This window comes from Octodon degus, unplaced genomic scaffold (genome assembly GCF_000260255.1).
Source record: "Octodon degus isolate 3935 unplaced genomic scaffold, OctDeg1.0 scaffold00027, whole genome shotgun sequence".
Classification (NCBI taxonomy): domain Eukaryota; kingdom Metazoa; phylum Chordata; class Mammalia; order Rodentia; family Octodontidae; genus Octodon; species Octodon degus.
In genome coordinates this window covers 10,082,195-10,090,459 of record NW_004524603.1, presented here as the reverse complement: position 1 = coordinate 10,090,459, position 8,265 = coordinate 10,082,195, and the positions used below count along the sequence as shown (strand labels likewise).

Sequence of the window (8,265 nt, the reverse complement as noted above, 5' to 3'; positions counted from 1 at the left end):
GAGTAGCCAAGGAACCAAAGGGCTGTGGAAATAGGCATGGAGATCGTCCGTGGAGGCGCGACAGTGTGGCTTCTACTTGCAGATATGGTAACCACTGTTAGTGAGCTGCAACATGTCGCCAAGGAAGGGCGAAAGACCCAGCAGTACATCAGTGTTTCCTGAGTAAACAAGCCAGCCACCTGGTGACAATTTGATTATATTGGACCACTTCCACCATGGAAGGGGAAACGGTTTGTCCCTTTTGGAATAGATGTTATTATGGGAATCTATTTGCCTTCAGTGCCAGTAATGATCCAGGCCAAAGTACCATTCAGGATTTTGGAGATTGCTTTACTCAGCATCAGCAAATTCTTGCAGGTGTTTCTTTTGAACAAGGAAATAGTTTTCAGGTAAGTGGAGTCTAATGACAGGGCTGGGGCCACAGAATTCATGGGTCCTACCATTAATCTTATCCTCTAATTTAGTGGTAGAATGCGCCAGGGTCTGGAAGAATAAAGAAAAGGACTTCTGAAGATTTGGGTGGAAGTTCATCTGTGAATCTCACATGTTAAACATGCTTCTCTTTCTTCCCCAGCTAGAACTGGAGTCTAGAATCTAGGCTTATAAATAAGTAATAGAAATAAGATTCCTTTCTCTTACGGCTACATCTGATGAGCTAACTCTCGGGCCTCTGGCTTAGTTCCCGACGTTCTAGAGACACAGTGCTGAACAATGCCATTAAGAAAGCAGAGAATGACACTTTTCATAATCCCTCTTCCTTAATGTTAGAGTTTACCAATAAGAGTAAAGTATTTAAGACCTATAAGCAGAAAATTGTAGAACTCATGGTTCTCTGGAAGTAATTACACAGAGAAAAAGTGTAAATTGGCTATGGATTTCCATATCACTTATTTATTCATTTATTTATTCAGCTTAAATTATTGGCCAATGTACTGTGGTCTTCTATTATTATTATTTATTTTTTTAATTAATTTTATTGTGAAACAAATAGCAACTAGACAGTTTCAAAACCGATTAGTAGGACAGTTTCAATAATTAATGCATCGCATATTGTTGTCTTCACTGTGGTTATTCATAGTACAAAATGCAGACATGATGTCCTGTCCAAACACTATTAGTACAAATCTTTATTCTCATTGAATTAAGAGAAAGTAGCTGCATATCTATCCTATTTTGTATATAGAGATACAAAATGGTCCTTTATTTGTATCCCCTTTTTTTGTTTACTTTTGTCAGAGATGGGTATTCTATTGCCACTTAAATATTATAGGTGCCTGAATTCAGCAAAATATTGCAATACAGTCCAGTATTCCATAATAGTAGTGGCTTATCCATAGGACTGGCAATGTCAGAAGTTGTTAACTTAAACCTTTTACAGCTCAACATATTAATATGGCTTTACTTTTTATATTTCGTCTTTATACTTTTCTGCTGGATAGTTAAGACCAAGATAAAGCAAGACCTATATAACAAGAAATGTAACTTTTGTATCTGCAAAGGTCTGTCACTTCCCCTCAGGATTTACTCTGAAGCCCTGTTACTACAGTAGATCTTTGTGAGTGTCAGTTATGTGGATGAGTCATGGCCATTGCCTGACCAATTTGCTCTCCATGAAAGCCTGAGAGAATGTTTTCTCTCCGTGTGACTCTCCTTAGGTACCATCTACATCATCTATCACATTGCTCTGTGGACCCATAATCCCCTTGATCAGAAAATTTGGGACACAACTGAGTTACAAGATGTTATAGTACCAGTTTTCCTATGTCCTGCATCCTCAGTGACCTTGAAGGGCTAGGGCCAAAATGTTGGCTGACTTTGAAGCCCTTATTTTTCCCTAATTTTTGGTCTTCAAACTTAAGTTGTTAACCCTCCAGAAAAGAAGCTTAATGATATTATTACCCCATAACATAGGCATTTGAGTTTAACCTCACTATCTGTCTAAATGTCAAACACTTTAGACATAACATAGAAGAGGTATTTTCCACCAAGTATTTATATGTTAAACTTTAAGTTCCTACAAAATGTGAAGAAAAAAAGGAAAAATAATAGAAAAATAAAAAAAATACTTTAAAAACAGGAATAAACAATTATATATTTTTACACAGAAATTTAGAAATGTAGCCATATAGAGCATTGTAACAGGACAGTCCTATGAACTGTGGACTTTTATTTGACCACATTCTGATATTCAGATTTTTACAGTGTATTTCTTTGTTTCATTGAACTTGTAGAGTATGAGACCCAACTTCTAGTTCTTCATTTCCAATTCATTTTCTGGATGTTTTTCAGTAAATTATTAGTCATATAAAGTAACAGGGCAAAGACTATTATTGTCTGCTGAATACCACCTATTCTCTGTCTTTGGGCACACTAATGTTCTTTAAAAATATGACATCTAACAGACTTGCTATGAAAGTCTATGCAATTCCATCTCTAATCTATCTCTTGATCTGTAATACCCCAGGCCACAACCTAAATTACACAATGCAGTGGCTGCATATTTCTGAAACTCCTGGAGCACAGACTGTCAGTAGAGGGCTAGAAGCTCTCAGTGCTGGCAATTAAAGTTGACTTAGAAAAACTGGACTCTAACATGTGTCTTTAGAAATTCCTGTAAAACCATCCTATTTCTCCACCCATATAGTTAAGACAAAAGTAAAACAATCACAAAGTTTAAACAGCAGGCAAATGACTTCCTGAAGTGACCACATTTGGTCATGTGGGAGAAGTTGTTCACAAAACAAATCAACTTAAATCAGAAAAATCCAGTGCAACATGTATACTTTGCTTGCTAAACCCAGGATGGAGAACTGCAGATTCGCCTACACCTTTTGGCCACCTTTTGATTCTCAGGTGTCTGAGTGAACCCAGGCGTCTAAGCAAACCCAGGGAGGGACACTCTCAGTCAGCAGGTAGATGCGACACCCGCCTTGCAGGCCAAGGGAGGCCCCCCTATGGAGCCCGCTGAGGTCTCCAGGAGATCCAGCAACACCTGCAGAGTCAGTAAAGAGCAGCAAAGTCACATATTTCTCGATTTTGCCTCAGGCTGATCGTCAACATTTATCTATTTGTAAGTAGTGATGATTGAAGGATTTACTGCAAGGAGTCCGACATGACATTAGAATCATTTGTGGAGTCAGAAACCCAAGAGAACACTCTTCGCTAAAACTGCCCATCCTTGAGGAGTGATATTTCATTTCCATTTATTCCTAATAGGTGGTTCTGAAAGTAAAATTCAGCTCAGGAGCAGTCAGACAGCAATGAAAGGAAACAGCAGGCTGTGGTTAGAAAAGAACACTTAAAGAGAGCTCAGCCAGCTTGCTTTTTCTCATGTTAGCAGCCGGGATTTGCTCATTTCTCCAGCCAGTTTTTAGGCCTAGCAGGCAAATATCGGCCTGTAGATCACACAGCAACAGAAGTTTTCATCGTGGTTACAAAATGTCACCGAGAATAGAAGTGTTTAGATTGTTACTGGAGCCCTAAATATCTAAAAGACATGATTCTGAGGATGGCTAATCTGAAAAGGAAGGAGATACACAACCCCTATTTCAGAGTGGCCCTTTCACACATTTTCTATTCTCTGGGGAATAACCTTTCGCTTCAGTGATAGGATAAATGAAGGAATCCTTGATGAAAGTGTAGAGCCAAGACAGTATCCCTAGCATGAAGCTTTGATCAAGACATACAGAAAGGACAAGAAAAACATATGTTACTTACCTAAACATAATGTTCCCCAAATATATATGCATCCCTGTTTAATGACTGAGATTCTTATTTAATGACATGGTAGCTTCCAAATTAGGAAACATGGGTAGGATGGACACCACCATATTCAGAAATGGTCAAAGGAATCTTCACCTTGATGACTTTTTGCGTTTTTGTGCATAACTCTTCCTTGTGGTACTGCACAGTAAGTCCCTGATGCATGAACATTTGCGTCTTGCACTTCCACGCATACCGACAGACCTCACATCAGGAACCTTGGTAGATGCTAACGGGCTGTGGAAGCAGCTCAGTTGTCTGTGGAACACTGTCCCAGCTGTGCCGCTGTGTGCATACTGCACAGTGTGACGGTGTGCAGTGGGACAGTGCTCAAACCAAGCCCAGGGTGTCTGGAAGCAAGAGGCAAAGCCACGGTGATGTGGAGGGAATGCTGGGAAGCAGCTAGCAAGAGCCAGGAAACAAATGTGAAGTACAGCATAAGGCTCACTTCATTGGACTTACAAGGGAATGCTTATGAACATTCTCCTGGTATAGAACTCGTTCGCAGGTTGGGGACTTACTATGGCGTCTAACTGGACATAAAACTACAGCACCCTAAAGTACAGCAAAACTGACAGAAAATACGCTGGTGTCCTGTGGGGAGCCTATCCTGAGGGCCCCCTGAGACTCACGTTTCAACATCTTAAGTCTGGTGTAAGTCTGAGCAGCCCCAGCCAGGCTCAGTGGTGCTCCTCAGTGGGGAGTTTGAACAGTCCTTAAAAGGGTAGGTGGTGGTTGTGGTTGACACACTGTGTCAGGCTGAGGAGTGGAGTAGCTCAGCAGATCTACATCCGGGTGAAAAGGACATGGGCTGGGTTTACAGCTCTGGGGTGTTCACTGTGTCAACTTGAGAAGTTTGGAAGGTTAACTAAGTGGCTCGGCAGGGGGCCAGGGACTGCAAGTGCTGCGCTCCTCCCCCAGGTGGGGTAGCCTGCTTATAATATAAGGGAGGAAAGCAAGCTTGCTCTCACTTTTTTGCGCTCTTCCTGGTTTTTTTGTTTGTTTGTTTGCTGTCTTAGGCTGCCTTTGTGCTCTGCCACCCTGCCTTGGAGTGTGGACCAAAACCTCCACAAGCTGTGAACTAAATAACCCTTTCCTTCTTTAATTGTGGGCATTGGGTATTTTGTCTCAGAGTGAGAGAAAAGTAACTAAGACAGACATTAAATGAGGAGCATATATGCTGAACTGGACTTTGCTTGATGCAGGCCTCTTCTGCAAAGTAGCGAAGACCCCACTGAATGGTCTTTGATTAATTTTCCTGTTCACTTTTCAAATGGTACTAACCGTGATGTCCGGGTAAACCATCCCCCAGGAGACCTGTTGTGTCACTAAGCCTCAGCACAAGTAGATGTGCTTAGTTCATTTGCTAACAAATATGAATCACTTACTGCCAGGACTGCCCCAGTGGATGGAGATAAACCTCTGCTTTGGAATGTCAGAGACTCTGGTACAGACGCTAAGGTTTTTTGTTTTATTTTTGTTTTTTTTGAATCATTGTGTAATATCTAGAAAAATTTTAACCTGTATATGCATATTTGCTTTTCACAAATTTCAATAAAATTTATTGGTACATTTTGAATAAACATAATCATCACATTCATCATAGAGAATTAATACCTGGACAGAATTTTTTTTTTTTTTTTTTGTATTTTAGGGAAGAGTCGATAAGGTGTTCAGGGTCTCACTAGTAGATCAGACTTGTAGTGATTCTCCTCCTTACAGCCTCCAAAGTGCTGTGATTACAGGTGCATGCCACCATGCCCAGTCTCAATTGCTGTCTCGGGGCTGGGGAGATGGCTCAGTGGAATAAGTGTTTCCCTGGCAAGTGCGAGGGCCTGAGTTCAATCCCCAGTTCTGAAAAAAAAAAAAAAAGCAATCAATTGCTGTCTCATTACACCTCAGGAGTGGGGCCGGCAAGGCAGGCCCAGGAATCAAACCTCCGGCTCCTGCACCTGCTTGTAGGCACTTTAATCCTTTAAGCTATTTGGCCGGCCCTCAGAATATTTCCTGATTCCCTCCTTTTTTTCCCCATTCCCCTCCCTTCAACCCCTATTTTCCTCCTTATTTATAAGTTTTGTTTCTGTTTGTTTTTCTTCCATTCTCTCCTTTCCCCTGTTCCTTTCCCATGTGAATATTTTCTCCCCATTTTGCAATATCTATTATAGATTTTGGCCCTTAGTAACGTGTTTGGTTTGTTACAACAGAGAAACAATAAGATACTTAAACATGGGGGTGTCCAGTTTACTTCAGTTAAGAACACAATCTCAAGTTGCACCCATTTGCCTACAAATGCCTCAAGGTTCTCTTGCTTTATAGCAGTCTGTTGTATATGGCGCATCTCCTTTATCCATTCACCCATTCAGGGACATTTGAGCTGTTTCCAAGATTTGGCTATCACAAAGTGTGCTGCTATAAACATGGGTGTGCGTATATTGCAATGGTTTGATGCTTTAAATCTTTGGAGAAGATCCCAAAGGGGATCTGTGTTGAATGGAACTTGTACTTGTATATTTTTGAGGAGTTTCCACACCGACTTCCACAGTGATGGCACCAGTCTACAGTCCTCTTAACTGAAATTTTGTACCATCTTTTATTCACCTGCAGTTTCTTCTGTTTTCTCTTTTTACTTTTGTCTTCCAATTTTCTCCTGTACCTCTCCCTTCTTTAGTCCTCATCATGGACCCTTAATTTTTCCAAGCTTCAGAAGTAAATAATGTGTATTTAACACCTCTTTTTTCTGTGGTTTTTTTTTCTTTCCTTCCTTTTCATCTCTTTTTAGACTTTTGAATATTACATTGGCATAGTCTTTCTTAACTCAGTTAACTTTCCAGGCTTAAAGACACCACGCAGTAGGTAGACGGGTAGATGACAGGTAATTAGGGGTGTAGGGAAATACACATGAAAATAGAGTTGTACAAACACATGGGAAGAGTTGCAGCTGGCTATAGTGGACTGCACAGCAGAATGACAAATTTGGGCATGATTTGGGCAGCTTAAATATTTAGCAAGCTCCATCTCAAAATGAAACATAAAAAAGCTGGTGGGGTAACTAGGTGCAAAGGCCCTGAATGCATTCCCCAGTACAGACAGAAAAAAGTCTTAGTGGTGTTTTAATGTACTGCACTGATCCACTCTACAGGAACTGGCTCATGTTGCATGTGTTAAATGTCATGTATTTTGCAAACAGCTTGTTGTCTGGTTCCTTGGTGAGCAGGAGGGCTGAAATGAGGAAAGATGGCTTTGAAGACACTCAAGCTAAAGGCTGTAGAACTAGACACAAGGTCATGTGATTCATAGTCACTTCTCATATCTAGGTTCCATCTTGCATTTCACTCCTAAAACACAATCCTTAAAATCTTTAATTTATTCCTTTTTTTTTTTAATCTTGGTTCTTAACCTACCACTCCAGCTTTCTTCAAGTTCTCAAATTCTGTTTTGAATTATGAACATTTTCACCTTCCCTCTTATCCTGTTTTGTTTTCTCCCCAGTCTTGCACTATCCCATTAGAGGGTCCACGTTTTTCATCTTAGAAGACACTTTGTACCCATGGTGGTTGCCATGGATTCCAGAGGTTCTCAGGCCTCGTCCTACTTTGACACCTGCAGTAAAACAACCTGTAGTCACTGAACCTGCTTGGGTTAGGAGAAGCAACAGGCCTTAACCAGATCCTGAGACAGGAAGGGAAGCACAATGATTTCACCTTATTTATTAAAGACCTGATTTCCTATATGAATATAAACCTGAGTTTAGAATTCATTAAGTGATAAAAAATGATGTGCATCTTTGTCACCTTCCATCACACTTCCTATTTGTCACTTCCTATTTTTTAAGAAAAAAAAAATCTTAGAGCATCCCTTTATTACTTCCTATTTTTTAAGAAAAAAAAATCTTAGAGCATCCCTTATCTAATGAGAAATACCACAGCCACATTATCAGATAATACATATACAATTACCATATCACACAGAAATATATTTTCATTCCCAGAATGTATTGTATGGCTTTCAGAGTCATAAGTTTTCTTGTGGTGGGTTGATACCTGGTGGTCAACTTGTAACACCCAGCTGAACTGAACCAGTGCAGTGCTAGGCATGGGAGACCCACCTGGGATTGCTACTGATAGCATAAGAGCAGGACTAGAGAAGAAGTTACACTGTTAGAGAAGCTATTCAGAAGCTGTTAGGGAGACTTTGGGGGGCTGTTGGTTTTCATGGAGGAGCTGGTCATGATGGCTTTCTTGATGTAGTTGGTCATTCTTATTGGAGGAGGAGCTCGAGGCCTCAATGTTGTTGAGAATGGCTATGGTTCACTTTGGGAGATCTCTGGTCCTCATTTTGAGCATCACTTCCTGGCTCTGGAGGGGAAGATGGTGCACAGTTCAATCTCCTGAAGAAACTGTTGCCTTGGCTTTCCTGATAGGAATACAGTTTTTCTCATTGCCAGAGGAGCTTAGGACCTCACTGTGGGTGAGAATGGCTGTGGTACCTTTTGGGGAGGCTCTG

The 8,265-nt window shown here is 40.7% G+C and overlaps 1 pseudogene; it reads left to right on the top strand.

The window, feature by feature from the left end:
• The first annotated feature begins 288 nt into the window (after positions 1–288).
• LOC101562166 overlaps positions 289–8,265 on the top strand; it is a 136,747-nt pseudogene continuing 128,770 nt past the window's right edge.